Raw genomic sequence first — 8713 nt, 5'->3', positions numbered from 1 at the left:
CACTGTGCTCTCGAACAGCCATCTTCTTTTCAGTTCTAAGGAAAATGGCGTAAAAAACTTGTAGGCTTTTTGTCTGTGACAAACCAAATGAAAGATTCTCAGAACAAAAGTAAGCCACAAACTGCAATAACAGTGACGACGTTATCCTCGTCTACCACTACAGATAATTAAACAGGCTACATATTACTACCACCTGAGTCTTTATCGTCAATAATATATTCACAGTACAGCTCCAAGGTAATAAATTTGAGGATAAAAATCATTTGGAATTACAATACTATAAACAGGATTGAAACAAGCTAAGCAGCACTAGTGGGTTTTCATTTCATTTCATTAATTTGAAAAGTTGTGCTCACATTACTGTATAGCCTATAACAAACCAATAAGAATTTCTGTCATATTATATATAGTTATTGGGGTGCTTTTAAATCCAGCCCACTAATCAGAGGCATTAGTGGTCACAGAACCTCCATGTTAATGACCCAGAACTTCCCAGGGAAAATCTGAGTAATGGGGGTGAAACCTGATCCAGTGCATTCACTGGGCACAGTGCTGACGGTCAGCGTTATGTCACAAAGGTGCAGGGCAAAGAGATGATTGGCTTGTCCGGAGAAACGTGACCGTAAACGTCTCCCTCCCATGCAGCTACACGCTGGGAAGGCCGACTGCAACCCACAAGAGTGGCAACAATACCGTGGTTTAACCTCACTGAGGTATTTCTGAGTTTCTGCCCATTTCCCCTCTCCTGTGACCCGGGGACTAGTAAAACATACCAAGCGACTCCCAGCTAAACAGGACTTCCTGTTTACGCAAAGTGTGGCATCAATTTTCAGCTGCACAGACCAGGTGACTTTTAAGAATCTTTGGACCACACATTACTCATGTTGTTTACCTCCCTACAGAAAACAACGTTTATTTTATTGTTCTCATGTTATCATTGCCATCTTTAAATGAAAACTGCAGCTTAATTCAAAATTCTTCAGTCAAATGCTAGAATGCTAATTTCAGGAATTATTTCAAGCACAAATAAGACATACTTTTCTGAAACATCAAATCAATCTGCACTTTCTACTGACATCTTCCAGCAAAAGATGATGAGTTTAGCCTCAAAGGAGCATCAAGCACTTCTGCAAGCACTTCTGCTGTTACTGTATGACTCATTATGTAATCTCCTGGCATTCAAATTCTCATCTACATCAGACTCTTAAACATAAAAAACCCCACTTCATTTCATTCATTGACCCACCTCACTGGCCATTTGAAGATTTAATGATGAATATCTAGCCATAACAGAACATCTTTTTATTTCCACCATGTCTCTGAAACAACAGGAGACTATCACCCTCAATGCCAAATTCAGTTTTGTAATGCTAAAATATTGCCTTTGTCCTCCCATAGCCAATAACAATAATAAACCTCCCACTGCAGCATGCAATGACTGGCGCGGTTTCAGAGAGACGCATGTAGACCATTACTTAATATTTTTAACAGAGTAAAGACAGGGATACAAACGGACCAGAGCTCTAAACTTTAGACAAAGTTTATAACAGATATGGCAGAACGATTTACGTGTGCAACTGTCTATTTGTCCAGTATTCGTTCTTAGTGCCCCTTGGGGAAATTTATGGCTCAGTTCTACGTGTCGTGCATCGAGTGCTTTCTGTAACTTCTCACAAAAGTGCTTTAAGTCTCCCACAACAATGGTGCTTAGTTTATCGTCTCCCTCAGAGACCGTGGTGCTCAAACAGCATGCAGCCTCTCTGAGCTCACAGCAGAAGAACCAGGAGCTTCGTCTCCCTTACTTCTGAGTCTGGGTGTCCTTTCTTTTCCCCTGCTGGGAAATCATGACCCCTTAAAGCAGTCAATATTTTACATATAGAACTAATGACAGATCTTTTCAAATTACATCTATTAGATTTATGACTGGTGGTGGCGCTGCAGTGTGTGTGTGGAATCAGTTGGTTATGACTGTGGTCAAGGCCAAGTTCATTTGCTACATTTTGTGTGTATTTCAAATAATAATAAGAGTTACTTTTATGTTAGACATTCTAAACTGTGATTGTCCATATGTGCTAATGAGCTCTCTTGATCCTGGCAGGTTAGGATGCATAAAGGCTTTGAGTCTGATCGGCAAAAAAGATCATACAGCATAGAACTGAACCGCACATCAATCAAAAGCAAAAACAAAATGCAGTGCAATTCAATGCAGTATGATTCACTGGTCCCTGACACTTCCATTACCAGGTAACGGCTACAGCACAGAGCGCTGCGCGTAACTCCGAACAGTGAGGGGTTTTGTTGGTAAAACAGGATCAGAGACCCTCCTACAGCCCAATCAACATGAGCGTGTAGTGGATTATTAGCACTTTTTATTAATTTATTAATTAATTAATTCATTAACGAAGAACAACAGGCAGCCACAATTTCAATCTACCCTTTGGGGACAAAATTACTTTTTTACAATAATTTTTGTTTGAGAGTGGGCGTAGGAACAGAGCACAAGTGGTCCTGAGCAGAAATCACAGCCTGCACAGGAAGACAACGGAAAGGGACGAGAGACCGAAAGCACATCTTTGACAGGGACGCGGGAGTGCACCTGACATTTGCGATACAAACACGCCGCACGGCAAGAGGTCACAGCAGGACACGCTGGCGTCTGCTTTTTTTTTTTAAGCCGCGCGGGTCGAGGGGGTGGCGGGGGTCCTGTTTCCCCTGCACGTGGCCTCGCCGGAGAGAGCCTCCCGCTCACGGACGGTGACGCGGCTCGCCCGAACACGTCGCAGCCAGGTCTGCAAATCCTAGTCAGGTGACAGCAACGAACGCTTCCAGCAAGAGCCTGAAACTCCTCTGAAACAAACACGCACGAGGATTAGCTCCTGCTGAGAAACATACAGACCTGCTCACGTCACTGGTTTTAAAAGTTCTCCAAAAGCAAGCATGAGACCAGGGCCAAGGATGCAAATAGCGAACGAGAGGCAGACTGTTGGACACACACCTACACACACACACACACACACACACCTTCTCAAACCAAAGGAATACGCTGGGAGTGCAACAGCCCACAGATTAAAAATTCACAAGACTATTACCACATACATTTTCTCCCACGTAGTGACTGCCATTAATAATTTAATCTTTATGCACTTTCCATGTACAACGTGTTGACAAGCTCTCTTGTCTTCTGCTTATAGTAGGTGAAGTATTTCTAAAATAAATAAATAATTACACATCAAATCTATTCTATCAAATTTAGGAAATGGGCTTAATATTTCATATAACGTTGCCCTGATTCTAAATGTAGGATACCGTATTTAAAGGTATCACAATCAGCTACAGAGAAAGATCACAAACGACGTTGTAGCAGAACTATTGACATTTTTTATCAGTATTTCCAGTACAGGCTCTGGCATATTTTACAGTGGCACTAATACAGTTCAATGTGATGCCACAAATAGCCTACATTTTTTTTAAACAAAGAGCCTATTATGATGCTTACTCTGTATCATAAATAAGTAAGCAAGAGATACAAGCAAGCTATGCTGTATCAAGATTTGTTGGAACAAAGTAAAATGTATAAAAATGTAAGAAAATGTAAACGAAAATGTTTACATTTTTATGAAATGTACAACTTTTGGAAAAAGGGGACAACATAATAAAGCAGAAATTCGTTTTTTTTTTCGCTCTCTCCACTGATAGGACCTCCTATTAGTATGGGTATGTGTGCTGCAATTATACACCTCTGCACAACACGAGTCCGAACGTCGAGCAAAATGGCTGGCCATCACTTCAAAGAGACCGACTGCGGGTTGAACACGGGTCCAAGCAAATAATCTCTCTCCATCTCCCGTAACAAATGTGTGATGTTGACTCGGTTGCGATCGACCGGAAATGTTAAATAAGCAGCTCTGTTTTGAAGAACCTTCCTTGACTCCTACTTTTACCCCCGCCTCTCACCACATGTGAAACCGCACTGTACCAACTCCCATGCCAAAGCAAGCCCACACATTTTCCAAAAGGAGTGTGTTTACGGTAAATCCCGTCCCGGGGAACTGCAGTCCACCTTTCAATTAAAATATACAGAAACACGGCATTCCTAAGTATTCTCTAATACCAGAGCAACATCCATTGTTACCACAAATCTATTGGAAGCAATCGCTTTGCAAATACAAGTCGTACAAAACAAATAAGGAAGAGGAAGACAATGCATTATTTATCACCTTGGTTTGGGGGGGGGGGTGGGGGGGGCATTAATATTACATTTGATTCACCCTAAACATTTTGCATTTTGCCATTTCTGGTTTGACTTGCTCACACTGCTGCATTTCCATTACCTGTAAAATGTGCCTGCATTCTGAGAGAGAACTGAACTGTGCCAAAGTCCAATGAGTATCCAAATAAAGACTGCTAATGCTGCGTTCCCTCTGCTGTGCATCTCTTGTTAAGAAAAGCTGAGCTGCTCTGTCTGCCTATATCTCTGGCTGTCCTTCTGACTTTGAAGGGGTTAAACTAAAGTTTAAAAAACCCTGGATATAATGGAATTTCCCTCTTTATCTTTGCCAGTCATAAGAATGCATTCGCTCCCACAGTCATGAAAGACCTCCCCTGAGAACCCTTAACAAAATACAATCTCCGCACACAGATTCAAAATTAAGAAAATGTTCTTGCACGCATCTTTCTTGCTCCTTTACCAAATGTTTGATATCAATACAGCAGTTTTGAGGTGCAAGCAAGACTTTCCCTCATGCATTTATACCACCATGGTCTAAAGCACAAAGGAATACAGAGTGTTCTCTGGTCCATCTAAATCAGAAAGACGTCCTGATATTTCTTTCTACTTCAGCTGCGGAACACTTAGTAAACACAATTATAATAAATATGTCAGGTGCGCGTACATTTAGAATAGTCTGAGTGGCTTTCATTTTGAAACACTACTGAGCTTTTAAGGCAGTCCTACCCTGTATACTTCCAAAATAAGGAACCTACTTTTACATCAGAAGGAAGGGAAACTGCCACCACTTGGGCAGCCACCTCGTAAGAAAAAATACACAGTATTTCAAAAATGGAGTAAATTTCACCAACTGACTTCTGTCATGGACGTGTCCAGAAGAATAGTGAAATGAACAGGTCACCCCCTACATTCAGTATGTAGGACTATCTTAACAAAACGGACATATTTTCGCTTATATTTTTCTATTGGCTAGCTTAGACAGGGAATCGTTGCAACTGCGGTGTGATTACTCCTTAATTAAAAATAAAACTAAAATAATTAAATCATTTTATGAAAATTAACGAGCAAAGTGTTTTTTGATTACCCCCATAACACCTTAGGTTTGTGTGTAGGCTATAGGTGTGATGTTTCCCCTCTTCTTTTCAAATGATTGTCTGGTGTGTTCACTGCTCAGGACAATTGCAGGGAAGTTAAAATGCCACATAACCTCAGAGACAGAAACTTCAGTTACAGACTGACAACAAACAGAATATGAACCTGGAAGTAGAATAAGCAATTAATGCTCTTCAATCTCCTTATTACACAAAACATAGATTCCCGAAGTTATTGCCAATGCTCCAAAATAAGTGAGACTTAAATGGGAAGATTCATTTAAAATCAGAAAGTTGGCAGTAAGCTTCGAAGGGAGCTGTGTAATTAAACAGAAACAATGTGTCGTCTTGTATAAAACAGACTAACACATGCATATTAATACACTGTTTGAATCATCAACTGATCCATTCATTAATTAAATGTGCTAGAAGCAGTTTAATTAGTGCTTCTTTTCAGCAGACGGCTGGTCCTCTTCTTATGTTTCCTCACTGATGCCATGTAGGCTATTTTATTATACAACTAGGATCACCCCTCGCATGCTTTGAACTTTGTCTCTGTGTAGAAGCAGTGGCTTTTGTTAGACAGCCCTTAATGCTAGTTAAATGAAAGCTAATGTAGTAGTTAACAAGATGGTGCATATTTCATTACGTGTATATTTAGTGATCAAACCTGATTTTTCTAAATTGAATTTACTGTTTAATCTCCCTAACATGACGTGATGGAAGAAGCTGTGCATCTGTTTATTGTTCAAATCAATTAATAATCCATTGGCAAATTAAGGACAGATTCAAGTATGAACCAATGTCACAAGTCGTACGACAATTCCAGACTCCAAGCCCTCCAGTTTTGCACTACCTGTCCAGCTGTCTAGTAATGGTGGCGGAATATTATTACAATATTTCCCGAGACACATGACACCCACATGACAATCAGTCACATGCACCTCTGAATGAGAGGAATTTTCTCAGAGTTAGATTGAATTGTGGTGCTCTAATGATTACCAGTCTCACCACTAGTGCTGGCCTCCACATTATCACCCTGATCAGACTTTCTCCCTCTTGAGAAATATTTCAACAAATTCACCTAAAAAATATATATTATAATTTGTCTCGATTCAGGTTTGTGCTTGGCTTGGGTAGCTAATATGTTTGGCAAGCAAATAGTCATAGCCTATGAATTTAAACATCTAGGCTATCTAGTCTTTAGATAGCCACAGACCAAAAGTGAATGTTTATCTACAAAATAATGTTCAATGTAGAGCATCACATCAGATTACATTAGCCCTTGCTCAAAGAGCTTGTCTATCTTTCTCGCTTCTTGCTTGTTTCATAAATGCAAACTTGTAAGGCAGGGCGGGGAGTGACATTGGTTCTTGCGATAAGGTGCTATAATGATTCACAAGGCGATCTGTGGGAATTCTTGGATAAATAAGCAAGTGTACCCCAATGTCTTGTTACTTTGGATAGGCTGTGTGTTGAGGAATGTGCCACTGTGCGCTTGTCAGAGCAGCACAGACCACAGTAGCAATGACAGCCAAATATCAATGAGAAATAGGACAGTAAGGGAGGATGGACAGGGCATGTGGAGTGGGACAGGGGTAGAGGTGCAGTATCAATAACTTAAAAAATGGATACTCAATCATGGTCACTGTGGTCTAGTGTCTTATCTCAGGTACAGTATGAGGCTCATAAACTGACAGGGAGAAACACAAATATGTGGGACACAGGACCTCGAGTTAAATATGCCTGATTTAAAAAAAAATAATAATAATAAACTGGCTTGGCTGACCATGTTTACATACAATAATGTTTAAAAATAATGTAAACGACTCATTCCATGGAAAGGAATGCAATAAGGAAGAAATAGTTAAACTACTCAAAATTCTATGAAAATGTGTGTCTGAACATCAAACTTGACCCATATCGCATTTTCAGTAGCAAACAAGTGTGTTAGAGCAAAATGTGATTGGACACGTTATCACTTGGTGCATACTTCAGTAACCGTCACTTCCATAACGCTCCATTTTTTCTCTCCTATTTCATATACATTATTCAAACATCCTATTAATTGCCATTTCTGTATAGGACATGGTCTCTAATTCAAAGCAGTAATATTTTATTTTACTTGAATCTCAAACTTTCCAAGAAAAGTTATATATATATATATATATATATGTACTCACTCCTTGTCAATATATTTTTGCATCTTTTCTCCCCTAACTGAAATGTATATTAATATGCATTGCCAATTTCAACAGCATCCCAGAATTGTCAGAGCAGACATTGTTTTAATTTTCTGTCCAAATGTCACGTCCGTAACGCTGCAATTGCCCCCAGATTAATGTTTTTCTTTGTCAGTAGGTTTTCATTTATTTTCAATTAATACACAAGCATTCTTTATAACATTTAACTTCTAGCTTATGTTTTCCTTTCTCAGAAGGCAAGACAATAGCTTTCTGTTGTTCTGTTATATAGGCTACAGAGAGGTAATTATTCTGCCGCTTACTGTCCTGTATCTTTTAAAAAAACCATGAATAAAAATATCCCAATGAGAACCAGTTTAGGCCTAAAACATGTAAGCTTATTGACTAATAAAAAGGGCCACCAAATGAGAGCTTTTAAAATTATCCAAGCTTAAACGTGGTTTATTTTCACCTAATTTTCAATGTTACTAACTCAACAGTTCTGAACGACCTCGATTCTCGCATAGTTCCTATATCTAATGTTTTATTGTATTTTTGTTGGCTGAACCGCAACAGCGAGGCCAGCCCTACAAACGCGAATGTCTGTGACTGAGTGACTGAGTGACGAAGTTACACCACTGGTCGGCCGAGTTATGGTCGGCTGGATCATGTGTGTTAGGTCCAGCCATATACTAGGTTTTAACCTGGTCTTGTTTAACGTGCTCTCGTGGTATCTATTTTGAGGTTAGCGGCGCACCTGGCACGTAGAATGGCATTACTCCTTTCAGCCCTCTTTCCAGTGCTATGAATGACTTTCAGCTTCAGCAGAAGTCATTCGTTCATGATTTGGATAAATGAACTGTGTTATACATGTCTTATTTTAAATGAGACTGTACCATTGTTTCGGTTCCATTATGCAGCCCCCTCGGAAACCTGCTCCCAACCTGCTTATTTTAGATGGATCCATTACTTAGTGCTAGAGGGGGAGATATCCCCAGGCCCAGCAAGAATAATGCCACTGGTGTAAATCCGGGGTTATGGTCATGAGGTTTTCGCAACATTTTCTCTCGTGCACTTCCATCCTCCATTTGCGTGGTGCAAATCAAGATGAGTTTTCAATCAGCTCTCTGATCAATTATTCAAGAGAATAATACATAGGGAGAAACTATAGAGATGGCTGGTGAACAAACTGCAGAATGCATGTCGAGAAA

The 8713-nt window shown here is 39.9% G+C and overlaps 1 protein-coding gene across 3 annotated transcripts in view; it reads right to left on the bottom strand.

Moving 5' to 3' along the window:
• The window catches only part of znf438 (zinc finger protein 438), a 51669-nt gene that overhangs the window by 41152 nt on the left and 1804 nt on the right, over positions 1-8713 (bottom strand). The window lies entirely within an intron of this gene.

This window comes from Anguilla anguilla, chromosome 4 (genome assembly GCF_013347855.1).
Source record: "Anguilla anguilla isolate fAngAng1 chromosome 4, fAngAng1.pri, whole genome shotgun sequence".
Classification (NCBI taxonomy): Eukaryota; Metazoa; Chordata; class Actinopteri; order Anguilliformes; family Anguillidae; genus Anguilla; species Anguilla anguilla.
Note: the sequence above shows the minus strand (reverse complement) of the source record. Positions and strands in the feature narration are given on the sequence as shown.